This window comes from Elgaria multicarinata, chromosome 18, assembly GCF_023053635.1.
Source record: "Elgaria multicarinata webbii isolate HBS135686 ecotype San Diego chromosome 18, rElgMul1.1.pri, whole genome shotgun sequence".
In the NCBI taxonomy this organism is placed as follows: domain Eukaryota; kingdom Metazoa; phylum Chordata; class Lepidosauria; order Squamata; family Anguidae; genus Elgaria; species Elgaria multicarinata.
Window position 1 is genome coordinate 25,543,718 of NC_086188.1, and position 27,251 is coordinate 25,570,968.

Genomic DNA, 27,251 nt, shown 5'->3' on the forward strand with positions numbered 1-27,251 from the left:
GAGTGCAGTCGAGTGACTGACAGGCCAACCTTCTAATCCTAGGACATGTTATACCAGGGGCTGCAATCCCTGTGCTTTGTCAGAGAGCAAGGATGGGACCATGAAAAGGCCATTTTCCCAACATCACCTGACTTCACTCTGAAAAACTAGTAAAAGTGATAGTCAAGTACCACTAACTGCCTAGTCCCGGTATCTATCATTCTGAGAAATTTCAGTTTAGCTCAAGACATTTCTATGGCATCTTCCATTTCCATACAAACTGCCCACAATTTGTATGAAATGTTTATGGAGCAAAACATTTCTCCCCCAAACCCCCTCCAAACAAACAAACAAACAAACAAAACTAAATTTGAAGACTCCTCCTGCACATGAACCACTGCACCTATTTTTTCTAAAAAAAAGTCGGGTTTCTTACTTAGGGATGTCTCAAGGATGTCTGTCATTCTCCAACCAGTGGTCCGTAAGGAACCATGTCCTCTTTGGAAAACCTTCAAATGCAAAGGCGGCTCTAGCAGGACCACCCTCCCCCTGCCAATTCATCTGAAAATTGGCAGACTTGATCTCCTCTGAAGGAAAAATTATCCTAGCAAACCTTATTCAATTCTGCTAAGAAATAAAATAATAATAATAATAATAATAATAATAATAATAATAATATGATAGCACTCTTCAAATACTTAAAAGGTTGTCAAACAGAGGAGGGCCAGGATCTCTTCTCGATCCTCCCAGACTGCAGGACACGGAATAACGGGCTCAAGTTAAAGGAAGCCAGATTCCAGCTGGACATCAGGAAAAACTTCCTGACTGTTAGAGTAGTGCGACAATGGAATCAGTTACCTAGGGAGGTCGTGGGCTCTCCCACACTAGAGGCCTTCAAGAGGCAGCTGGACAGCCTTCTGTCAGGGATGCTTTAGGGTGGATTCCTGCATTGGTCAGGGGGTTGGACTCTATGCCCTTGTAGGCCCCTTCCAACTCTGCTATTCTATGATTCTACAATAATAATAATAATAATAATAATAATAATAATAATAATAATTCCCATTTTGAAACATCAAAATGGAAAGATGCATTGCATAGCGCGCGCGCACACACACACACACAGATATCTATTTTTCTCACATTTAATTTCCTCCTGAGAGGCTACAATGTTTGCAAATATCCAATTCTTACACAGAGAAAAATGTTATAGCATGAGTCGAAGATGGAGATAAGCATTCAACTCTAATATATAGTGATCATGACTATATGACTACTTGCCATTGATAGACTTTTCCTCCATGGATTCGTCTAATCCCCCTAGTCCAAGTCTCCTTGTCCACTTTCTCCAGACCGCGCATCATTCTGTACCCCTCTATCATGTCCCCCCTTACTTGCTTTTTTATATATATAAATACAACAGCCCCAGATGATGTCACCTTTCCTCATAGGGGAGTTGCTCCACAACCTTGATCATTTGGTCTGCCCTTTCCGCATCTTTTCCAGTTCTTCAATAAGAACATCAGAAGATCCCTGATGGATCAGACCAAGGGTCCATCTAGTCCGGCATTCTGTACATGCAGTGGCCAAACAGCTGTTGGCCAGGAACCCACAAGCAGGACGTGAGTGCAAAAGCACCTTCCCACCCATGTTCCACAGCAATTGGTGTACATAGGTTTATAGTAGGGGTGTGCACGGACCCCCCGCTCCGCTTCTCTTCCAGATCCGTGATTTGCGGATCGGGCCACTCCGCCCCTCCCCCCTCCGCCTATGTCCGCTCCGCTCCACTCGGAGCTCTGGATCCAGATCGGAGCTCCGTTTCCCCCCCCCCCCCCCCATAGGCTTGCATTAAGCTAAAAAGTATACAACTTTTTTTCTGTGAAAGTTAGAAACCTCAAGTTTGGCACCATGACACCTCATGGGGGTATACACATGAACGCCAAGTTTCAAGGCAATCCCATCATCCCCTGATTTTTGGGGAATTTATGAAAATCGGGCACCCCATTCACACCCCTTTCCATAGCTCCGTCAATTTGCACGTTAAAAACCTCAAACTCACCACCATGAAAGCTTATCCAGGGATACATGCGCACGCCGAGACTCAAGGCAGTCCCATCATCCCCTGATTTTTGGGGAATTTATGAAAATCGGGCACCCCATTCACACCCCTTTCCATAGCTCCATCAATTTGCACGTTAGAAACCTCAAACTCACCACCATGAAAGCTTATCCAGGGATACACGCACGCCAAGACTCAAGGCAGTCCCATCATCCCCTGATTTTTGGCAGGGCTTAAACCTGCAGACATCTCAATGGGGCCATTTCAAAGGAAATCCCAACATGCCATGAATTGGGGAGTATGAATCTTCTTCCACACTTGAAAAATGGATTTGGAACTTCCAAAACTCTAAGTGAGCGTAGGAAGGACTTCTCCCCTGAGTCAAAGCCAGACACACACAACATCCCTGCGAGGTGGGCAGGGGAGGAGGGAGGGAAGGCAGGCAGGCAGCAGACATTTCTGGGGGCATAAGGAAGTGAGCCAAGGATAAGCCAGTAATGCATATAAAATGGAATAAATAAATAAATAAATAAATAAGTAAACGAAGGAGGGGTGGAATTAAAAGCAGTAGTGTTGCTGAATAAACAACAAGAAGAACTTTAAAAAAAAGGCTATATCTGTCTTTTACCAGCAATAGGGGGATGTGCCCAGGGGAGGGGGAAGCAGCTGCCAATTTGACTGGTCCTAGTGACCAGTCTTTTAAGAAGCAACGCTGTCAGTTCAAATCATGAAAGACATTGCTCCACCAACAGCTCTGAGGAGTAAACGCTCACTTCAACTCATGATAGGCATTGCTCCACCGGGTTACTTTCTTTGGAAGGCTCTGATGGCCTTCCAAGTACAGGAGAGAGTGGGGGCACGTCCACATGGGATGCCCTAGGGGAGCTCATCCCCTTGCACCACATCTTTTCAGTTGTTCCCCAAAGTTAGGGTGGGTAGCAGTGCTCTCTTATTATTGGCTTAGTATATGATTTCAGGTTGTGTTTGTGCATTTGGTGGGGCTACTGTTTTAAAAAACACTGGGAAAAGTCCGTTCAGATTAAGAAAGAGAAGTTTCCCAGAATCCCAAGTTACCCGTTTTGCCTATCCCCTCCTCCAACTTTGGGATCATGTGATCATGACCGGGAGTTGACTCTGCCCCTCAGCCCTTCGAAAAAGGTATTTTTCCCGCCGATTTTTTTAAAAAATTCTAGTGCGCGACCCGCACCACGCAGAGAGGTGAGAGTAGTCTCAAAATGACCCCCATCCACAACTCTCTGAGCACAAGAATTTTCAGAACGATAGCTTCAAAAACAACCCAGTTATCTATGGGCGAAATGTTTCAAGATGGTGATCGGAGCGCTCCGCGGAAAGAGAAGCGCTCCGAAAATGGTCACTTCTCTTTGTCTTGCTTCTAGGGGTCTGCGGTCCGCTTCTACTCTGCCTCTGGGCAAGGCGGAGCAGGCCAATTCGCTCCTGCTTCTGCGCTTCTAATCGGAGCGGAGCACATGCCTAGTTTATAGCCACTGCTAATTTTCTAAAGTGCATTGACCAGAACCATATACAACATTCCAACTGTGGTCAAACTGTAGTATAGATTTATATAATGACATTATGATATTGTCAATGGTATTTTCAATTACTTTCCTAATGATGCCCAACATGGCATTTGCCTTTTTTACAGCAGCGCGCACTGGGTCATTGTTTTCAATCACTGAGCTATCCACCACAACTCCAACATCCCTTTTCTTATTAGTCACCGCTAGCTCAGACCCCATCAGCATATATGTGAAGTTGGCATTTGTTTTGCTCCAATGTACATCACTCTACTCTTGCTAACATCAAAACATATTTGCCATTTTGATGCCCATTCTCCCAGGTTCGAGAGATCCTTTTGGAGCTCTTTGGTGTACCATTTTGTTTTAACCTCCTGAAATAACGTGGTGTCATAATACTTGGTCACTTGACTGCTCACCCCTAACTTCAGATCATGTATGAACAAGCTAAAAAGTCCTTATCCCAATACAGATCCTTGGAGTACCCTGCTGTTCACATCCCTTCATTACATTGTACATTGTACATTGATGGTGCTATATAAATAAATAATAATAATAAAATAATAATAATAATACAAGAACTGCTCTGCTTCCTGCTTTTTAACCAGATACTAAGCTATAAGAGGATTTGTCACCGGGGAGTGATACTCCTTGAGGGGTGGGATAGTAAAGTGTATTGGGGAAGCTGAACACAGTGCTGAAAAAAGTCTTTCCCCCCCCCCCCCAATTAAGTGTGTATTTCAAAACCAAAATAAGCTAGGGATGGATGAATCTGTCAATTGTGGTTTATCTCAGTTTCTCATTTTTCCCTTCTTAAATTTGTTTCACTTGAACTTTGAGAATGTTTATAAATATGAAGCTCAGTTTGTCCCAGACTTTGAGAAGTTCTCATGAAAGTCCATATGCGCTTTGTGATGTTGGGCAAATTTGTTTTACATTTCTCCAGAGAGTAGGAACCAAACCAATGTTTCAAATTACAAGAAAGGGAATTTTGACTAAACATTAAGAAGAACTTCGTGGGGTGGGGGGGTATGGCTTGATCAACAGTGAAACAGTGGATCCCTCTCTGGTGTTTTCCCACTATCGGGGAAAGACCACTTCATTCACATAGACCTTTGGTGTATAAGTGGGTCTGTTGGATTGAAGACCATTTTACTCTGTTCTTGTTGTATGTTTAATTGTTTTAATGTATTTGTTTGTATTATTGTATTTATCAGGTTTTATTAGTGATTGTCATTGAGTGCCATTTTTGGTAGAAAGGGAGAACACAAAATAAATAAATAAGTAAATCAGGGTACCTAGGAAACCTCATTCTCTGGAGGTTTTAAAACAGAAGTGGGATGATCGCCTATCAAGGATGCTGGAGCAGTGGGTTTCCTGCACTGGCAGCAGGCTGGACTAGGTGTCCTTTGAAGTTGACAGAGATTTGAACCCAAATTCTCCACCTTAGGGTTAGGGGAGGGATTTCACTACATATTCCCCTGCTGGGCTGAAATTCTTCTAACACAACATTTCCCAACCTGGTGCCATCCATATGTTTTGAAATTCAATTGCCATCAGCCCCAGCCAGCGTAGCCAAGAATGCTGGGAGTTATAGTCCAAAACATCTGAAGTTCATCAGAATACATGAAATCACAGTTCAGCTCAGCTCTTCTTCTGGGTAGGCTCTACAATCTGCACAGAACGGCAGTGGCTGAATAGATGTTGCAACTGCTCACTTTCTCCCTGTCTTAGAAACAGATAAAGGCCTCTTTCTGAGGACCAGCCAGCAGACCCTTCAGCCGTTCTCTCCATCCTAAACACTGGGCCAATATTAGAATGCAGGGTGTTGCCTCCAGCTGCTGCTTCTCCCAGGATCAGAATGGTCTGTGGTTTGCCGTAAAAGTGCTGAGTAGAAATTACATTTCAAACAGTGGAATGCTGTTAATCTTTGGCCCTGGTGCCACCAAGTTCTGTCTAATGAACAGTGTGTGTGTGTGTGTGTGTGTGTGTGTGTGTGTGTGTGTGCTGTAAGAATTCCCCATGCTTGAATGGGCTGGGGATGTGCACAGCAGGAATACCATGTTCAGAACTTAAAAAGTGGTTCTCCCCCCCACCCACAACCTTCCCCACTTTGAAGCAAGAGTCAGGGGAAAACACCTCAAACAATTCGTCTTTGATTCATGGCCATTACGGCGATGGATAGATGGATGGACGGATGGCTCTCCCAAAGCATGGAGACAGGAGAAATAGGCTGAATGGAGAGAGATGTACAGATGAGAAGATTCCCTCTTTAGCCCACCTTCCAGTACCTCTATTCTCTAATTTCACTTAGTGCTTCATTCCACTCCTTGTTTATTCTGATGGAACTAGAAAAAATATCTATTCCTTAATCCAGACAGAGGTGTTCCAGGTTAGTCCAAAGGCAGATCAGGGAATAAGGACTCAACCTCTGCTGGATGGGGTTATGCTCCCCTTGAAGACTCAGGCTCACAGTTTGGATGTACTCTTGGACTCAGACTGGAACCTGGATGCCCAGGTCTTGGTGGTGACCAGGAGTCTGTTTGCACAGCAGAGGCTGGTGTGTGACCTGCACCCATTCCTAGAGAAGTCTGATCTTGTCACGGTCACATATACCTTACTTACATCTCATTAGGGCTACTGCAACACACTCTATGTGGGGTTGTCTTTGGAAACTGCTCATAAACTTCAGCCAGAGTAAAATACAGTGGGCAGACTGTTGACCAGGGCTCGTAACAGTGGCTCCAACATTAACAACAGCTTCCAGGCTGTTTTGGGGCAAAATTCAAAGTGTTGGTTAAATACTGCAGAATTATTTACTTATTTAGGCTTCAGTCCTATAAACCAGTCCTATAAAAGGAGTAAGTCATAGGAGTAGATGTGCATAGGATTGCACTATTGCAATATTTATATATTGTCCAATGAGCAAGTGTCTCTGAGTGTGTTTGGTTTACAGTAAAAATGTAAAAACCATAAACAGAAGCATAATGAAGGATGAACTCTAAAACAGAATAAAGCCAGGAAGAGCATAAAAATAAAATAAAAACCAACAACATGAGATAACATTAATGCAACACATCTTAAGAGAATTAAATGGTTTTAAGACTGAAAAGCCTGATGCTGAAAAGACCATAAAGGATGTCCCAGTTGAACCTCTCCAAGATGGGCACCACCATTGAGAAGACCTTCTCTACAGTAGCCACCAACTGCACCACATTTCACAGGGGCACCCAGAGAAGACCCTCCGGAGATGGCGGAGGTGATCCTTCAGCTAAGCTGTAGCAATATTCAAAGTAATTGTGTCTATGGTTGCATCGGGATTCTTTTTATGCAGCATTTTACTGATGTGCAAATGTGGTCATGAGCACTGTAAGCCACCACAAAAAATAATTTAGATACAACCATGTGTACAATCAAATCAAGCTTGCTTTGGTTTATCAGTTCACACAACTGCATATACGCTCTGATGAAACAGCACGCAAAAATAATTTGTATGCAATCATCTCCACAATCACATCAAGATTGCTTTATGCATGCACATCATGGGAGAAAGAGACAAAGGAACTGAAAGCTTCAGCAAACTCTGCAAAGGCAAAGCTTTTACAAAAGTCAGACATAATAATACTAAGCCATTGTATGAAGAACAACATTTTCCCCGAGATTGCTTCCTCACTACCAACAACTGACACACCTTTATCGCCTTGGACATAATAACAACTTAGATTGCTGTAAAATTAGACAATTCATGGAAGATAGGTCTATCAATACCTATAATTCATTTATCTGAAATATTTATATCTTGCTTTTAATTCAAGAAAGAATTATGAGGCAACTATTGGCCATAGTGGCTAAACGGAATCTTCGTGTTCAGAATCAGCTCCTGGGGGCAAATAGCAAGATTGTGACCACAATATGGATCTGAGGCAGAGTGGGAGAGCATGAATTCCAGGAAACTCAGTCAAAATGGCTTCAACTAGATTGCATCCTCCAGAGAGTTTGGTGCGGCATGGGGACAGGAGCCAGGCATTAGACATCCCAGTTGCTGAACCATATTGAGGGATGGGCACCATCAGCCTTGAACAGTTTTGTTCCCCAAGGGCTGTATTGCTTAGCTCCAGCTAGGGACAACAAAGGTGTGCACGGCTTTCTTTTCTTCCTGACTCGGTTGTCTTTGCAACATGAGTTGTACCACACCACACTATTAGATCTTGGGGCCCAGCAAATTCTGAAGGAAGCAGTCAAAGACAATATGTGATGTGCACAGGAAGTTGAGGACTTTTCATTTGCTGTGATCATTCTCTGCAAGCTGCACCGTTATTGGATCGGTGGTGGAGTGGGGCATGTATTGTTGGATGCCACCTCTTCCTAAGCCAGGTGATACACAGGGGATCACCAGATGGAAGGGAATGCCAACATACTCAGTGAAATTTACTGTGGGCCTTGCTAGACCTGCCAGCTTACGCCGGCAGGGAGGCGGGGCCGAGGCGCGCTACCGTTAGCGCGCCTCCCCCAGGCTTCCAGACGGCGGAGCCACAGGGAGGACGCAAGCCCTGCGGCGTCCGCCATTTTTTGTTTGTTTGTTTGTTTAAAGGGGCCACGGGTGGCCTGAAGACTCTGGGAAGGTAAGGGGTGTTTTTGTTAAAACCGGGGGGGGGGGGAAGGATGGCAGAGTGGGAGGCAGGGGGGGCGGGTGACAGAGGGAGCGCTCGCCTGCTTGCGAGCGGCGGCGGCGGCGCGCGGCGCTCCCTCTGTCACCCGCCCCCCCTTGCCACCCACCCTGCCATCCTTCCCCCTCCCCTCTCTTTCCCCCCCCCCCCGGGCCGATGGGCACAGCGCTCATACGAGCGCTGTGCCAGGCTGGTCCGTGGCTTTTCACGGCTCCTCGCGAGTAAGCGAAGAGCCACGAAAAGCCGCGGAAGTCTCCACACTTCCCCCAGCCCTGGCCTGAGGCCGGAGCTGGGGAAAAAGCATGCCATAAGCGCATTGGCTTATGGCGTGTAAGACCAGGCCTCAGCGCGGCCTGCCTCCAGATTCCCCTGTGCGTCATCTGGACACACAGCAGGGAAACCGGGTCAGAAGGCACGCTAAGGCCTCGTCTAGGAAGGCCCTGTGTCTACAGATCCGAACAGACTTGGAACCAGAACCTGTGGTTGAAAGAAAGATCAGCAATGGGTGCAAGATATGTTGTATAGACAGATGTTCTTCATCTGTATCTAAGAAGCAAGGAGACCCTAAAGATGCTAAAGATGTTGCAGTTGCGGGGGGTGGATGTGTACTGAATTCCACAATCTAGCTTCAGAACCAAGCACCTTCCTCTCTGCATCATTCTGGTGGCTTAGCAGAGGGAAGAACGGCCGATCTCTTGTCAGACTGCAGCAGCACCATGAGAGCCAGGGTGGTGTAGTGGCTAAGGTGTTGGACTGGGAGTCGGGAGATCCGGGTTCTAGTCCCCACTCAGCCATGGAAACCCTCTGGGTGACTTTGGGCCAGCCACAGACTCTCAGCCCAGCCTACCTCACAGGGTTGCTGTTGTGAGGATAACATGGAGAGAAACAAACTTCAAAGTGATCTTGATAGGCTGGAGTGCTGGGCTGAAAACAACAGAATGAAATTTAATAGGGATAAATGCCAAGATCTACATTTAGGAAATAGAAACCAAATGCACAGTTACAAGATTGGGGATACTTGGCCGAGCAATACTACAAATGAGAAGTATCTTGGAATTGTTGTAGATTGCAAGCTGAATATGAGCCAATAGTGCGATATGGCTGCAAGAAAGGCCAATGCTATTTTGGGCTGCATTCATAGAAGTATAGCTTCTAAATCACGTGAGGTACTGGTTCCTCTCTATTCGGCCCTGGTTAGGCCTCATCTAGAGTATTGCGTCCAGTTCTGGGCTCCACAATTCAAGAAGGATGCAGACAAGCTGGGGCGTGTTCAGAGGAGGGCAACCAGGATGATCAGGGGTCTGGAAACAAAGCCCTATGAAGAGAGACTGAAAGAACTTTGCATGTTTAGCCTGGAGAAGAGAAGATTGAGGGGAGACATGATAGCACTCTTCAAAGACTTAAAAGGTTGTCCCACAGAGGAGGGCCAGGATCTCTTCTCGATCCTCCCAGAGTGCAGGACATGGAATAATGGACTCAAGTTAAAGGAAGCCAGATTCCAGTTGGACATCAGGAAAAAATTCCTGACTGTTAGAGCAGTGCGACGGTGGAATCAGTTACCTAGGGAGGTTGTGGGCTCTCCCACACTAGAGGCCTTCAAGAGGCAGCTGGACAGCCATCTGTCAGGGATACTTTAGGGTGGATTCCTGGGGGTTCTATGATTCTATGAGGAGGAGCATTGTGTATGCCACCTTGGGTTCCTTGGAGGAAAAAAGGCAGGATAATAATAATAATAATAATAATAATAATAATAATAATAATAATAATAATAATAATGCTGGCCAGAGGGTGGTACTGCAACTACTAACACAGCAAGGATTCGCAGAGAGCCAGGCCCAATGGGTTTCCACTACAGACATGTGAAACAGCAAAATGTGAGTTCATTGGGGTTCGCGGAATTTCACCTTGACATTTGTTTCAGTTTCAGATAGTGAGTTTTGCATTGTGCTTTTCACATGAACATTCATGGGTAGAATCATAGAATCATAGAATAGCAGAGTTGGAAGGGGCCTACAAGGCCATCGAGTCCAACCCCCTGCTCAATGCAGGAATCCACCCTAAAGCATCCCCGACAGATGCTTGTCCAGCTGCCTCTTGGAGGCCTCTAGTGTGGGAGAGCCCACAACCTCCCTAGGTAACTGATTCCATTGTCGCACTGCTCTAACAGGAAGTTTTTCCTGATGTCCAGCTGGAATCTGGCTTCCTTTAACTTGAGCCCATTATTCCGTGTCCTGCACTCTGGGAGGTTCGAGAAGAGATCCTGGCTCTCCTCTGTGTGACAACCTTTTAAGTATTCATGAACATTTCCTCAAGAGTATGCATCAATTGTGTGCTTTTATTTTAAATGCGCACATTTTTCTCCCATTGATTAAAGTGTACTTGTGCACCTTTCCCCCAACCCCAAAAAAGCACAATTCTTTTCGTGCACATTTTCCTGGTGTATATGCACACACTTCTGTTGTTGTTCTGTATCTTGCATTGTAAGCATGGAAATGTATGGAGTTCAACGACTGTTTGCATTCTGGGTTCCTGTTCTTGGAGGTGAGAACTGCCTCAATTCTGGTCAAAACCACACTGACACGAATTTCAGTTTCCATCTGCTCCTACAGTGTTGCTGGCCGGGCTCTTCAGGCTGCAGAGTAGGGGTGTGCACGGACACACACACCCCGCTCCGCCCCGCGGGCCGATCCGAAAATTTCGGATCAGCCCTCTCCGCTCCGTGCTGTTCCACCCATACTCTGCTGCTCTTCGCCGCGGAGCTCCGGCTCAGAATTGGAGCTCCACAGTGGAGGGGAGTGGTGCCAGGTAAGGCCGGGAGAGGAGGGCGGGGGGGTTACCGGGCCCTGCCACTGTCGCCGCCCGTGCGGCGATGGCGGCAGAGAACCGATAAGGGACCAAGGGGGAGGGGGGCCTTACCTGCCTCCGTCCGCGGTCCGTCGGCTTCTTCAATTGAGCCCGCGGTTCAACCAGGAAGTCTGGGCCGTGCGGCCTAGACTTCCGGGTTGAACCGCGGGCTCAATTGAAGAAGCCGACGGACCGCGGACGGAGGCAGGTAAGGGAGAGGAGGGCGTGGGGGTTACCAGGCCCTGCCGCCATCACCACATGGCCGACAGCGACAGCAGCAGAGCCTGGTAAACCCCACTTATCTTTCCGGCGGAGCTCCGGATCGAGGTGAAGGATCCGCCTTCACCTCGATCCTCTTCGCCACCCTCCGCCGGCCCCCTAATCCTCTTCGCCTCTGCCTTAAGGGGAGGTGAAGCCCCCCGCTCCGCTTCTAATTCGCTGGTCCAATTAGAAACGGAGCACATCCCTACTGCAGAGCACATAGACTGACTGGCTGCCAGCCTTCTGGGCTGCTCCCTCATTGCTCCAGGCCACGAGGCCTGATACTAACAAGACCTGCTAGACCACCAGTTACTGCTCCTTCTCAGTGGCATTTTGTTTATTTCTGCAACTTGATACCTGAACCGACGTTTCTACAACGTTAATGCTGAGCTTCCTTAGAAACTTTGATTGCTGAGGTGTTATTTATTTTATCTTTATTCTATACTTGGATTTGGAGGATTTCTAGTGACTGACTCCTCACAAAATCAATAGAATCACTTTCAGCCCGTCTGCTTATGACTCCTCATTGATGCTTCCCAGCCAGCAAAAGGCACAAAGGGAAAGACGATAATAAAACTGGAAAGAAGCAACACCATACCCTAATGCAGCCTGCTTTTATTTTATGATAATCTTGACATATTTACAATGTTCTTTCAGGTTATCTTGACTGAAAAGTAAAAACAAACCAAAACCCATTTTTAAATATGTGTCGATATATCTCCTCTGATGTTGTAATGACATTTTGCAGGGCTATGGGATTTCATATTTCATTGCTGTCTGTTCATATATCTATCCATACATAAAATATCTCTTTTCTGTAAAACATGCCTGCCTATTAATGTGCAAATCACTTTTGCTGTTTGAATGGTCAGCTCCCACTTCCTGCAGCTCAATCTGCTGCAAGTCCGGTCAGCTGTGAAGCAGGAATGAAATTAAGAAGGGCTCCCCTTTTCACCAGAGGAATGACTCCACTTTTCGCCCAGCTGGCAGCCTCTGGAGTGCGGGGAGCCCTCCTGGCCCCCCATGACTTCGGATGCATGCGCCAGGCAGCTCTCGGAGGTGTTCCATTCCCTGTTTCTGTTGGAAATGGGCAACGACACCAGTTGTTTGTCTGGAAGGGATTAACCTGATTAACCTTCCTTTAATTTCTCTTTATTGGCCTAATTGGTTCTGCCCTTTCTTCCGCTCCTATACCTTGACCACTCCCTTTCCAATCTGCTCTGCCTTCCCTCCTCCATTCTTATCTCTTGCCTTTTCGCTTTGAAATGAAGTTCGTGTTTTGCTTCTCCAAAGTTCAATATCTGAGATGACGTAGGTATATTTTTACTTAGGATAAAGCTGCTTATTGTTTTCTTTTTTACCTTTACCATAAGTCTTAACAGACTGTTTCTTGCAACTGCTGTCTAAGCACTTGTTAAGCCTTCCGCATATATCCTACAGTTTCCAGATTCCACCGTCCTTAGGGGCAAATCTACAGAATTCCCGTTCACCATAAGAGTGCCTCTGGTTGCCCACCGATGGATGATCTTCTGATCTATACCTTGCTCTTCCCTGCCTTGTGACTAACCTATTTAGATATGGTGCCAGTCCCCTGAACGTCCCTTCCTGGAGCGGTGGGGAACCTCTTTCAGCCCCAAGGTCAAATGCAATTCCAGAGAAGCTTGGTGGGGCCCAGAGTTGGCATCAGAAGTAGACACGGTTGTGCATTCGCCCGCTGCATCAGGGGCCCACTGGCAAGAGCCCACAGGAGTTCCTCCTCTTCCTCCTCCTCCTCTTCCTCATGGCAACCTGCTGGTTCACCACCTCTCATGCTGGCCCAGACAATGCTGGTGGTGAGGAGGAGGTGCAGAAGATACAGCGGCCTCCTTGCTCCCCGGCTCCTGTCCCGTCAAACAAGCAATTGTGAGAAAGAAGAGGAGGAGAAAGACCAGCTGCTGACAATGGCAGTGAGAAGGGAGGCTCACTGAAACCAGAGGGGGCCATGGAGGATGCTTCGCCCAAGGGGGTCTCAAAATCTTGGAGCTGCTGGCACTGCAGAGACCTCGTTTGAGTGGTGTGCAAAGCTGAAGTGGCTGGGCCCAAAACACCTGGCATTTTGTACCCCAAAGTCCTTATTACCAGTGACTAAGCCTTTTAATCTTTTCCGACCTATTAGCATGGGGGGTTGGGAGGCAGGAAAGTACCAACAGATTTTGGGTTGAGGGAAACAGGGCCAAGAAAAAGGGGTGAGGGGAGAGGAGGGCAGGGGCCATTTGGGGAATGCTGGAGGGGGGCAGATTGGGACCCCAGGAGGGCCTCATTGGGCCCCTGGCCTGAGGTTCCCCACCTTGCCTTACTGGACTGGTGAAGCATAGATGAAAAAAACAGCTTGTGGCACTTCAGCGTTTTCCTACCTGCCCCTGAACCCTGAAGCAACCAGTCTCACCTACTCAGAGTCCCATAGAGCTGCTGGGTGAGCACAGAGCATGCACAATCTGGCTAACCAGGTCAGAGCGCTATGCGTGTCGGCACACAAGGTCCTTGCTCCAGAAGCAGGCACGAGGCAGCCCCAGAAGCCCAGTCACCTGGCGCAGACTTGGAGCAAAGGAGCCCCATTTCTAACTTTACATATCCCTGCTGCCTCTTCCTTTGCAGCCAGCCCAGTTCTGGGCCGAGGTCCACACCAAGAACAGCTGTTTTGGCTGGCTGCCTCCAAAATGTCCCTGGCCTGAAGTTTTTGCCACTGCAGCCCCCTGTGCTTCTGAACACCAGGTGAACCCACCCCCTCCCCCTCCCCACGCATACTGTTGGCTAATTAGCAGGGATTGCTGTCACTTTCCATGTTGCGGCCCATTGCCAGCAGAGCGTTCACCATGCAAAAGGCCACAGCGCATCACGTAGCAGCGATACCTTGAATCCCATCGGTGTCTTAATCTGCTTGAACACAGCATTTAGTTAGAGCACAGGATCATGACAAAAATTGAACACTAATGGCGAACACCGACACCACCCTTAATGTCATGATGAACTTTTAGCACCGAGTAGAATTCATTTGCCAGAGTCCCCTCATTAAAACCCAGACCCTTACGACTTGTGCATATTAAAAAAATGGAGGAGTTGCAACACACTCGAGTAATTGCTCTAAATGTACAGGGGGTACATTTTCTTTCTGCCATTCATGCTCCTACCCCCCAACAAACGTGGGATTTTCACTTCTAGAGGCTGCCCTATTATGCTTTTTTAATTAAATGCACATTGGAAGCACTCTCCTGATTGTCTGAACTAATATGGATCAATCTGTCATTTTCCCTGGGTTTCTAGAAAAAAAAATGGTTTTATTTGAGAACAATCCAGAAGAACCATGTGGCGCTCTCTCTCTCTCTCTCTCTCTCTCTCTTCCTCCCTCCCTCTCTAAATATCAGTGGGCACAACTTCACCTGGGTAAAATGGCTGCATGTGGCTACGTGTTCTTGTGCTACATGTGAGTAATTGCAGTCTTGTCTTCTAATTGCTGATGGATTATAACAACTAGGGATGTTTCTAGGGCTGCTCAATTTCCACTTCTCTCCAGAAATGTGTAGTTCAACAGGTCGTGAAAATATTTGTGGACGCCTGACTTACCAGACCATGCTGGGAACTGTTTGTACATGACAGCCCTCCAAAATTTGTGATGCACTTGCAAAGAGGCCCCGATCCCCCCTTTGAAAATCAGCCCCAGCATGTGTTCATACCAGGGGCTGGAAACGCAAGGCCCATGGGCTGCACGTGGTCTCGAAAGCTTTCCGTGTGCTCCCCCCAAAAAGGGGGTCGCTGGGGTGCCCCTGAAATGCCCACCCCACCACTTGTATAAGAAGTAGCCGCTGACACACAGTGCCTGTACACTTGCTGCCTCACCCTCCCACCCCCCGTCAGCAGAATCACTGCCGCTCCTTTCTTTACCACAGAAAAGAAGGTGGCTGGCAGCCGTATTTGTCTGCTCCCAGAAACCTGTGAGAGATGATCTGACGGTCTCCTGCACCAGAGGGCAATGGAGGCTGTTGGCCCCAATGCCAGTGGGGCTGTGAATCCTCTCTGGGTTTCAATCGGAACCAGTCAGAATTCTAAAGGAGCTCTCCAAGGTGCTGAAGCCAACACCCAAGATAAGTTGTGCACCTTGAATGGCTCCTTTAGAGCTCTGACTGAAACACAGAGCGGATTCACAGCCCCACTGACATCAGAGCCACCAGCCTCCTTTGAGACTAAAGATTCTCACCCCAGATTGGCACCAGGATTGTTCTCTGTGCATGTGTGTGTGTGTGTGTGGGGGGGGGGTGCATGTGCATGTGCACACACTTATGTGCAGCCCCCTGGCCCTTAACCCAGCATTACATGCAGCCCCCGGGGCCATAGAAGTTGCTCACCCTTGGTTTATATAACTGCAGGCCCAAAAGATAATCTGAAAGTTTTGAGGACGCTTTTTTCTTTTTTTTTTACTGCCTCTCCTTGGCTTTAATTTATTCATTTATTTGATATGTACCCTGTCTTTCTACCAAAAGATGGCACTCAATGCAGTTTACAGGTAGAATTAAAATTGATAAAAAAACCCAATAAAATACAATCAAAATGGAACAATTGCAGAATGAACAATGCTTTTCTGCTATAAGCATGAGATGTGGGCCAAACACTTCTACTTACAGCTAATTTGTTTTGCAACCATTTGCTGGGAGGTGACCCCCACCCCCACCCCACGATGAGATTGCAAATACATTTCTCCAAAATGTCAGGAGGAGGGTTGCTGCTTAACTTAGTTAACCTTCCCAGATAGCTTATGGTGTTCAGTCATTTTCTTGCTTCTTAATGCTTTTCAACCCCCTGGCCCACTCAGAGCGGCGAAAGGCTTTCTCGGCAGATTACCGCTGGCTGAACTTCCCGGAACACCTTGGAAGCATGACCACCTCACAACGGATTGCTCCCAAGGCATCCTGGGAAGTACAGTCTGTGGCAAGCAGTAGCAAGAGCCTTATGCCATTTCGACCACAGTGGGGGGGGGGGGGTTGAAGAAAAGCTTTAAAAGTAAGGGGGAAACCTTGGATGCCTTTTAAGGTTAAGTAAAATAAGCAGCAAAGACACATGTAATCTGAACATGGACTGCTGGCAAGGGATGGGTTGCACCTCACAAGGGCTGGAAAGAATGAGTTCGGCCACAGCATGAAGAACTTCATCAGGAGGGCTTTAAACTGAATCTTACGGGGGTGGGAGACGTAAATTTTGAGGCAACAATGGATGAAGGCCAATGCACCACAGTACAGAGAACAGCTCCAACAGTGTCCCAAAATAGTGTCTGCAACAAGGTAGGAACAAAGCCAGACTATAAAACACATGGTCTTCGATGTCTCTATACTAATGCCCAGAGCATGGGAAACAAACAGAATGAACTTGAACTCTTATTACATGAAGGCAAATACGACTTGATAGGTATAACTGAAACTTGGTGGGATGACTCCCATGACTGGAATATAGCAATTGAAGGATATAACTTGTTAAAAAAGAACAGAAGAAATAGAAAGGGAGGTGGAGTTGCACTATATGTTAAAAATACCTATCCCTGCACAGAAATACAGGCGGATGAGATTGGGAGCCCCGTCGAGAGCGTCTGGATTAAAATAAATGGGGCTAGGAATAAAAAGAATATGATAATCGGAGTCTACTACCGACCACCCAATCAAGGAGAAGACGAGGACGAAACTTTTGAGAAACAAATTACCAGTGTTTCAAGGAAGTGTGATGTAGTAGTGATGGGGGACTTCAATTACCCTGATATCTGTTGGGAGACCATTACTGCCAAAAGCGGCCCTTCCAAGAAATTCCTGACATGTATGGGTGATAACTTTCTCCTACAGAAAGTGGTGGAAGGAACTAGAGGATCGGCAATCCTTGACTTGTTATCGACCAATAGGGATGACTTAGTGGATAAAGTGGCAGTTACGGGAACTCTGGGGGAAAGTGACCACGTCATACTTGCATTCTTGATTATGAAGGAGACAAAAGTCGAGCGTAGCCATACATGTACTCTGGATTTTAGGAAAGCTGATTTTAATAAACTCAGAACTATAATAAGTAAGGTCCCGTGGCAAGGGAGCCTAAAGAGAAAAGGAGTGCAGGATGGGTGGGAGTATCTAAAAAATGAAATTTTAAAGGCACAGTTACAAACAATTCCAACAAGGAGAAAAGATAGAAGACAACAGAGGAAACCAATGTGGCTCCACAAAAAGCTTATTGATGAACTGAAAACAAAAAGGGATACATATAGGAAGTGGAAGGAAGGCCAGGCTACAAAAGAAGAGTACAGACAAGTGGCGCAGAAGTGCCGAAATGGCGTCAGGAAGGCTAAAGCTGTGAATGAGCTGAGATTAGCGAGGGATGCTAAAAGCAATAAAAAGGCTTTCTTCAGATACGTGAGTAGTAAAAGACAGAGGAAAGAAATGGTGGTTCAGCTGCTTAATGAGGATGGCAAATTGATAACAGATGACAAAGAAAAGGCTGAAGTGCTCAATTCCTACTTTGCCTCGGTCTTCTCCCAAAAGCGGGTCTATGACCCCCCTGGAAAAAGTGAAGCAGAAGTTGAGGGGGCAGGATTGCAGTTTGAGATTGATAAACAAATGGTCAAAGAACACCTAATTTCCTTGAATGAGTTCAAATCTCCAGGGCCCGATGAACTGCATCCAAGAGTAATGAAGGAGCTAGCGGAAGAACTCTCAGAACCTTTGTCTATTATCTTTGCAAAATCATGGAAGACGGGTGAGGTGCCGGATGACTGGAGGAGGGCTAACGTTGTCCCTATCTTCAAAAAGGGCAAAAAGGAGGAACCTGGGAACTACAGACCAGTCAGTCTGACATCCATCCCTGGGAAAATTCTGGAGCAGATTATAAAGAAGTCAATCTGTAAACACCTTGAAACCAATGCAGTGATTACTAGAAGCCAACATGGATTTGTCAGGAACAAATCCTGTCAGACTAATTTGATCTCATTTTTTGATAAGGAAACCTCCCTTGTGGACTGTGGGAATGCTGTGGACGTCATATATCTTGTCTTCAGCAAAGCTTTTGACAAAGTGCCCCATGACATTCTGATTAACAAACTAGCTAAAAGTGGGCTAGATGGAACAACTATTAGGTGGATCCACAGTTGGCTACAGAATCGGACTCAAAGAGTACTTATCAATGGAACCTTCTCAAACTGGGGAGAGGCAACGAGTGGGGTGCCGCAGGGATCAGTCCTGGGCCCAGTGCTCTTCAACATTTTTATTAATGATTTGGACGAGGAGGTGCAGGGAACGCTGATCAAATTTGCAGACGACACAAAATTGGGTGGGATAGCTAATACCCTGGAAGACAGAAACAAACTTCAAAGTGATCTTGATAGGCTGGAGTGCTGGGCTGAAAACAACAGAATGAAATTTAATAGGGATAAATGCCAAGTTCTACATTTAGGGAATAGAAACCAATTGCACAGTTACAAGATGGGGGACACTTGGCTCAGCAATACTACAAACGAGAAAGATCTTGGAATTGTTGTAGATCACAAGCTGAATATGAGCCAACAGTGTGATATGGCTGCAAGAAAGGCAAATGCTATTTTGGGCTGCATTAATAGAAGTATAGCTTCCAAATCACGTGAGGTACTGGTTCCTCTCTATTCGGCCCTGGTTAGGCCTCATCTAGAGTATTGCGTCCAGTTCTGGGCTCCACAATTCAAGAAGGATACAGACAAGCTGGAGCGTGTTCAGAAGAGGGCAACCAGGATGATCAGAGATCTAGAAACAAAGCCCTATGAAGAGAGACTGAAAGAACTGGGCATGTTTAGCCTGGAGAAGAGAAGATTGAGGGGAGACATGATAGCACTCTTCAAATACTTAAAAGGTTGTCACACAAAGGAGGGCCAGGATCTCTTCTTGATCCTCCCAGAGTGCAGGACACGGAATAACGGGCTCAAGTTAAAGGAAGCCAGATTCCGGCTGGACATCAGGAAAAACTTCCTGACTGTTAGAGCAGTGCGACAATGGAATCAGCTACCTAGGGAGGTTGTGGGCTCTCCCACACTAGAGGCCTTCAAGAGGCAGCTGGACAACCATCTGTCAGGGATGCTTTAGGGTGGATTCCTGCATTGAGCAGGGGGTTGGACTCGATGGCCTTGTAGGCCCCTTCCAACTCTGCTATTCTATGATTCTATGATTCTATGAACATTACAGAGCTGCCTCTCCAGCCACCCAGGAAATCAGTCGAAAATTGGCCCTGATTTTCACAAGGGAAGAATATTATTTTCAGGAAATAGGGATGGGTTATTATTTTTGGCCCATGCTTATAAAAAGTCCCATGGTCTTAAATGTAGAGATGGGCACACTGTAAAAAAGGCCTCAGGCCTGATTCCCTCCATCTGTATTTAAGCTTTCTTCCTCCTGGTAACAGGGCTGGCGCTATCATAGAGGCCACTCAGGCGGCCGCCTAGAGCACCAAGGTAAGTGGGGCACCGAATGCCGCACCCGGAAGCCGCTCTCCCACAGCAGTTGTGAGAGGGCGGCTTCTGGGCACGCTGTTCCGAAGCCGCCCACCCACCCCCACCCCACTGTCCTGGCTTCGCTTCGGCTGGGTGCCCACCCAGCCGAAGCAAAGCAAAGCCACGCCTGCCCCCCCCACTCCAGCGTCCTGGCTTTGCTTCAGCTGGGTGGGTGCTGAAGCGAAGCCAGAATGCTGGGGTGGGGGGGGTGGGCGGCTTCGGAACAGTGTGCCTGGAAGTCGCTATACCAGAGCGGCTTATGGCCGGGTGGCTGTTCCGAAGCCCCCCGCCTGCCGGCCCCCCACCCCAGCGTCCTGGCTTCACTTTGGCTGGGCGCCCACCCAGCCAAAATGAAACCAAGCCCGCTTCCCCACCCCAGCTTGCTGGCTTCACTTCACCTGGGTGGGCAAAGCCAGAACTCTGGGGTGGGGGCGGGCGGGCAGGCGGGCGGCTTCGGAATGCCACACCTGGAAGTCGCTCTTCCAGAGCGGCTTCCGGCCGGGTGTGCTGTTCTGAAGCTGCCACCCCACCCCAGCATCTTGTCTTTGCTTTGGCTGGGCGAGCGAGATGGCGCCCTGCACCCAGGTATGTGGGGATGGGGGTGGGTGGGTGAAAGCAGCTCACCTGCCTAGGGCGCAAAATAATCTGGCCTGGCAAGGAATAAGAGCCTCACATTGGCACTGGGGAAATAGCAAAACAGTCTGAGCAGGGAACAAGAATGTAGGAGCATCAGAAGAGCCCTGCTGGGTCCAGCACTCTGTTCACACAGTGGCCAAACCACTGTTGACCAGAAACCCATAAGCAGGACACAGTTGCAATAGCACCCTCCCACCCATGTTCCCCAGCAACTGGTGGGTGCTAGAGATAGCACATAGCCAGCATGACTAGTAGCCATGGATAGCCTTTTCCTCCAGGAATTTGTCCAACCCCCTTTTAAAGCCATCCAAATTGGTGGCCATCACTGTTTGGCGAGCCCCTGCCAAAGGAAGTGAGGCAGGTGGCTACCAGGAGGAGCAGGGCCTTCTCCGCTGTGGTCCCCCGGCTGGGGAATGAGCTCCCCAGAGAGGTCCGCCTGGCGGACCTCTGTACTCCTTTCGTTGTCAGCTGAAGACCTTTTTATTCTCCCAGTATTTTAACAGTCTATAAATTAATTTGAACTTGCTGTTTTAAATTTGTATTTTAAATTTGTATTTTTTGCATTGCTGCTGTTTTTATCTTGGTTGTACTTTTATATTGTATTTTATATTATGGACCTCTCCTCCATCTCAGCAGCCAGAAGTAAAATATACTGTCAGCATAACGCTGTAGCCATGTATGATGATGATGATGATGATGATGATGATGATGTGGTTGGCTGGCTGAACTGCAATCTTGAAATGTGGCTCAGAAATAAGTTAAATAATTAAATGATTTTTTTTTTAAAAAAAAAAAACACTCTCATGATCCCCAGTAGAAAATGATGCTGGGCGTGTTCTTTAAACCCCTTACACTTATCCGGGCCGTTTTTGTTCAGTCCTAGTTGCTGAATTTCGCCTGGAGCCTCAAGTCTGCACAACGTGTCACAATTTATCTCCTCGCTTCCTACCACCAGCGCATCTTCACAGACAGTCTTTTCTACTCCTTCTTTTCTTAATCATTAGAAATAAATACAGTTTATTGATATTATTTTATTGTATCCGTCTCTGCAGTGGAAACTCAGGACACCTTTTGTAGAACTTTCCCATCTAGCCACGGATCAATTCTACACTGCCTTGCCTTTAACAAACAGCATCGAGTGCTCACAGACTATTCAATGGGCCATTCAATAATTGCACAGCCAAGGAATCAATAATAATAATAATAATAATAATAATAATAATAATAATAATAATAAAAAGGTTGAAGCTAGAACTTGGTAAAATACACAAAGCTATAAGTTCGGGGAAATGTATGTTGAAGCTCGTGATAACTGGCTGGCTGAAACAGAATCCCTGATCAATGCAAGCACTTCTTAAACACCTAAAAGCTGCAAGTTTATGACATACAATGAGGGAACCTGAACATCAGGTGTTTAAGGAGGATTCAAAATTGTCTGTTGAAGATTTGAAAGGCTAGTTTAAATCAAACCATGAAATTTAGGCCCCACCTTCCCTTTCAGATCTCAGGATTGCTGGGAAAAAGTAGCTGACGTGTGTGTTTGGAAATAAACTACGCAGCATATTGTTATCTGAGTCCAAATCCTTTTGGATTTTTTGGCCCAGCACTTGTATTCATACAGAGATAGACAACCTGGTGACTTATACATGTTTTGGACTACTCATATGTCTTAGGCCAGGGATTGTGGGAACTGTAGTCCAAGACAGCTGGAGGGAACAAAGTTGCTTACCTCTACATTATAAGCGGGGCCCTTTTTGAGGACCTGGAAGCATTGGCAAACTACAATTCCCAGGGATCTTTGCACTGGGCATAGGCATACGCAACACATTTCATTAGGGTGTGCACCCAGGGATTTTTTTTTTTTTTAAAAAAAGATTATCATTTATTGACTACTCAATCATAAAGGACATTATTTTTATTCATTTATTTATTAACACTGTAATCACTGATGGCCTACTCCATGTTTGGCTTGCCTGACTGTGGGAGAGCCGTTGCAGGTGTGTGTGTAGGGGGGGAATGAGGAGACGCTCCTCAAGCCCCAGCATGGGTGGGGCTTTGTGGTGACACTGGTCTCTTCATTCTTGCTGTTGGGAGCAACAACGCTGTCTTGGGCCGTTGCTAGACAAGGGTTTAGGCTGGGCTGATACCCAGGCTTACCCCTGTGTGTCCAGATGATGCACAGGGGATCCTGAGGTCAGCCTGGGCTAAACCCTCCCTTGGCCTGGGATAACCGGCACTGGTTGTGGCCCGGTATTTCCGCAGCCCCGGGCTGAGCCCAGGGCTGTGGAAGGTCTAGCCCGTTTTGCGGCTTTTCATGGCTACGCGGCTTACTCGCAAGTAGCTGGGAGAAGCCACGCTGTGCCCATCGGGCCAGAGGGGGAAATCGCAGGGGAGGGAGAGATGAGGGCCGGGGGGGAATCGCGGGGGGGGGGGAAGAGATGGGGGCTGGGGGGAAAGAGCGGACCTGGCGGGAGAGAAGGGGGGAAGAGCGGAGCCAGGGGACATCGGGGGGAATCGCGGCCCAGGGTCAATGGGGGGGCATCAGACATGGCGGGGGGGGCGGGGGGGCATCGGACATGGCGGGCGGGCGGGGGGGCATCGGGGCAGGGTGAGCGAGGTACCTTTTTTAAAAAAGCCTACCTTATCATTGGTGTGGTCCTGCGCACATTTTTTCCTTTAAAGGGGAAAAAAATGGCTGAAGCGACGGGGCTTTCCTTTACCCCGTCGCATGTTACGTGTGGACAGGAGCGACAGCCTGTGCTACTTCTAGCGCAGGCTGGCTCCTCCACATGCCGGAATTTAAAGGTAGGTCTAGCAAGGCCCTTGGAGGCAGCGGTTCTTTGGTGTCGAGGTGGAGCAGCTGGAGGGCAGCTAAAGGGCTGTTCCCACTGCACCTGGATCCCTACTCAGCGGCCCCCTCAATTCAGCACTTATTGCTTGAGACATTAGGGTATGCCTGGGCACACCCGGCACACCCCTTGCGCACGCCTATGGTACCTGGGGTAGTCCTGTTGCAAAGGGTTTTTAACGCTTAAAGAAAGCCCACTCTCCTTGGCTGATGCTGGGAGGAAACGCTTTGGGAAATGGATGTGGGGAGGCCTCTGTGTCTCACCACATTCCTGATTACATCCTCAGGAGCACAAGGCAGCCTGGGGTCAATCTGAAAACAAGCTCAAACGTGCATCGCTTGTGTAGATGCTGAGCCACTCGCAGCTGCCTCCCTTCTAAGGCACTTTCACAGGACACTGCACCTCCCTTCCGCTTTGGCTTCCAACATTGCATTTTGCCAGTGAGGTGAGCAGGGTGGGAATAGTAAAAAAGTAAGTCAGATGATATCTATTTGGGGCTTGAAGTTGACCCCCTGGGAGCCAGTCAGAGGAACCCTGGGCTTGCTGGACTCAGCGCACGCCAAGTTGGGCAAGTGAGGGGATCCCTGCTTGTCCACATGCCACCATTTTGCATAAAAATGGCATCTCAGCTATTTATGTAAATCACCATTTGAGTAAAATGGCGGTTGTAAATAGCACATTTATACACAATTACTGTAATTTTGCATGAATGCTGCTATTTACCGCCACCATTTTATACAAATAGCAATTTACATAAAGAGCTGAGCTGTCATTTTTACGCGGCATGGGGGCTTGCAGGATGGAGGGGTGCATATGGATTGTCCAGAGACTCACCGAGTGTGCAGAACAGGGTTGCATAAGTGGCAAGGGGCCAGTGAGAGGAACACGGGGCGTGTGTGCTGGGGTCACCTGTTCATAATAGTACGGTCTCTTTTTTGTCATGATGAGGCCTCTGGTGAAACATAGGGTGGCCTCTTTTACAGAGAACATTCCTCTATTTGAAGAAAAGCAGTCACAGTATGGGCTCTGCCCTGGTCCCATACCCTAGCAGGGACCCCCCTGGAATCCCACCTCCTCTTCTCCATTTCAACCTGCCTGTTCCCAATAACACAGATATATGCCATTTCAGTTTCCTCCACTTGCTACGACTGAGACTTCACCCCAGCACCCTTTTAGTGAAATCCTGGGCCTTCTCCATAGTGATCCACCTTGTGGAATATCTGCCACCCAGTATTTGGGAGGTGCCAACTGCGGTGTGTTTTAGATGTCTGTTAAAGACCCATCTGTTTAGCCAGGCCTTCCATGATTGAGTGTGCTGCTCAGCTTATCAATTATGGTGTTTTGAGTATTTTATGTTAATGCTTTTATCCTAGATAGATAGATGCATTTTAATGTTCTTTAATGTATTTGAAGAAGAAAGCACAAAGGCAGGACTACGGTTGAACATCAAGAGGACTAAAATGATGACAACAGAGGACTTCGGTAATTTTAAAGTTGAAAATGAGGAAATCAAACTAGTCAAGGATTATCAATATCTTGGCACAGTTATTAAACAAAATGGAGACAATAGCCAAGAAATCAGAAGAAGGTTAGGTTTGGGAAGGGCAGCTATGAGAGATTTGGGGAAAATCCTTAAAAGTAAAGATATAACGTTGGAAACCAAATCTGGATTATTCAGAGCGTGGTATTTCCGATCTCCATGTATGGATGCAAAAGTTGGACAATGAAGAAGGCAAATAGAAGGAAGATAATCTCCTTTGAAATGTGGTGTTGGAGGAGAGATTAGCAGGCCATAGCTAGACAAGGGCTTATCCCCGGGATCGCCCCGGGATCATCCCTGTGCATCCTCATGACGCACAGGGGATCCCGGGAGCAGGGAGGGATGATTCCTCCATTTCCTGGGGATTTTGCCTTACCCTTGCAGCCCAGTTTTTCCGCAGTCCTGGGCTGATCCTGAGACCGCGGAACATGTGGCTGGGCATCATGGTTTGTCCCAGCTCCTCGCAGTTACTCGCGAGGAGCCGGGAACTGTGCATGGGCCACAGAGCTCCTCAGGAGCTCTGCGCTCATTGGGGGTTGGGTGGGGTGAGTGGGGATTTTTTTTTTTAAAAAAAAAACCCACCTACCTTTGAATGCACGAGAGCTTGTGCGCTTCTTCTCTGTGTGTGTTTTTTTTAAAGAAAATGGCGGGCGCAACATCCTCACCCCTGTGTTGCGCTAGACCCATAGGTCTAGCTGAGGCCGCAGATACCATGGACAGCAAGAAAGATGAATAAGGCCACAGCTAGACCGAAGGTTTATCCCGGGATCATCCAGGGTTCGCCCCTGCTTGAGCACTGGATCCCCTGTGTGTCACCTAGATGAACAGGTTTGACCCCTGGACGATCCAGGGATAAACCTTAGGTCTAGCTATGGCCTAAGAAGGTTCTCAAACAAATTAAGCCAAAACTCTCACTAGAATTGACAAATGCTGAACTTGAGACTATCCTATTTTGAACATATAATGAGAAGAAATGACTCATTAGAAGAAAAATCAATAATGCTAGGGAAAGCAGAAGATAGAAGGAAAGGAGGAAGACCAAACAGGACATAGATTGACTCCATAAAGGAAGATACAGACAAAGTTACAATATCTGAATAGGGTGGTTTACAACAGATGCAACTGGAGATTGCTGATTCATAGGGTCGCCATAAGTCGAAAGTAACTTGAAGACACATAACTAACTAAATAATAAGGGGGCTGGACTTAATGGCCTTGTAGGCCCCTTCCAACTCTATGATTCTATGTATTTGAATCATTCTCTGTAAACTGCTTAGACATATTTGTTTTTCAGATATGGTAGTCTGTATACATCTAATACATAAAAGAATATATAAATAGTGTATGCAACAGAGCAGCTAAACAGATAGCAAAAACATAGAGTTAAAATCTGGACTTCATTAACTGGCCATGAAACTCATAAGGAAATCAGAACATTGCACAAAACTTGGTGAATGTTTGTGAGTGTTCTTAAGAGACCTTTAAGAACTTTCTATTACATTTGAGTCACGACTTGATGAAAGATTGAAGGTCCTGGACATGTTTAGCCTGGAGAAACATTGGGCTAGTGCAACAGAACGAAAGGACATGACAACATCTTTCAAAGATATAAAAGGATGCTTTTACATGGGATAGTAGCATTTCTTCTTCTGCAATAGCCTCTTGTTTAGTACTTATTTGATTTACAGCCTACCTGATCCCAAAGTTTGGGGCCAGGACATAAGTTTATATTACAACATTCCCAATTACATGACTATCCCTCTCTATTTGCCCCCCCCAAAAAAACTCCATTCTGAATCCGACGGCTTCAAAATGCATCCAGAAGACGTTGTGCCTGGTACAAATGTTCACCTATAGCACTAGGGATGGGAGAAGCAGGGATGCTTAAGTTCACTGAAATTCTCCACATTTTACTTCAAAGCTCGGTTCAGCTTGCTGCTGCTCTCATTAGCAACCTGTTCTTCTGTTCATTTGAATGGAAAAAGTTGTGCATCTTTCAAATGCAAGTTTCATGAATGTGAATGCAAGTTCAGGAATCTGTGAACATTGTCAGAGAACATGTGGCCCCATTTGTGTTCTCAGTGGAAACAGGCCATTTTTGATTGATTCACGAACTGAAATTAAATTCCCATATATCCCTATAGTTGACATCATGGCCTTGCCCCTGAGCTTCCCAGATGCATCTGGCTGTCTTCACTTGTTGGAAACAGAATGTTTGGATGGATATAGACTCTTTGTCTGTGCCAGCAGAGAACAATGCTTCTGTTCTTATAACAGCTGAGACAGAACTGCAATCTGCAATTTTTCAACTTTTCCACCACAATGAAAAGAGGAAGAATCTTCTGTTTGACTTTTCCCTGATCTGGCATTGT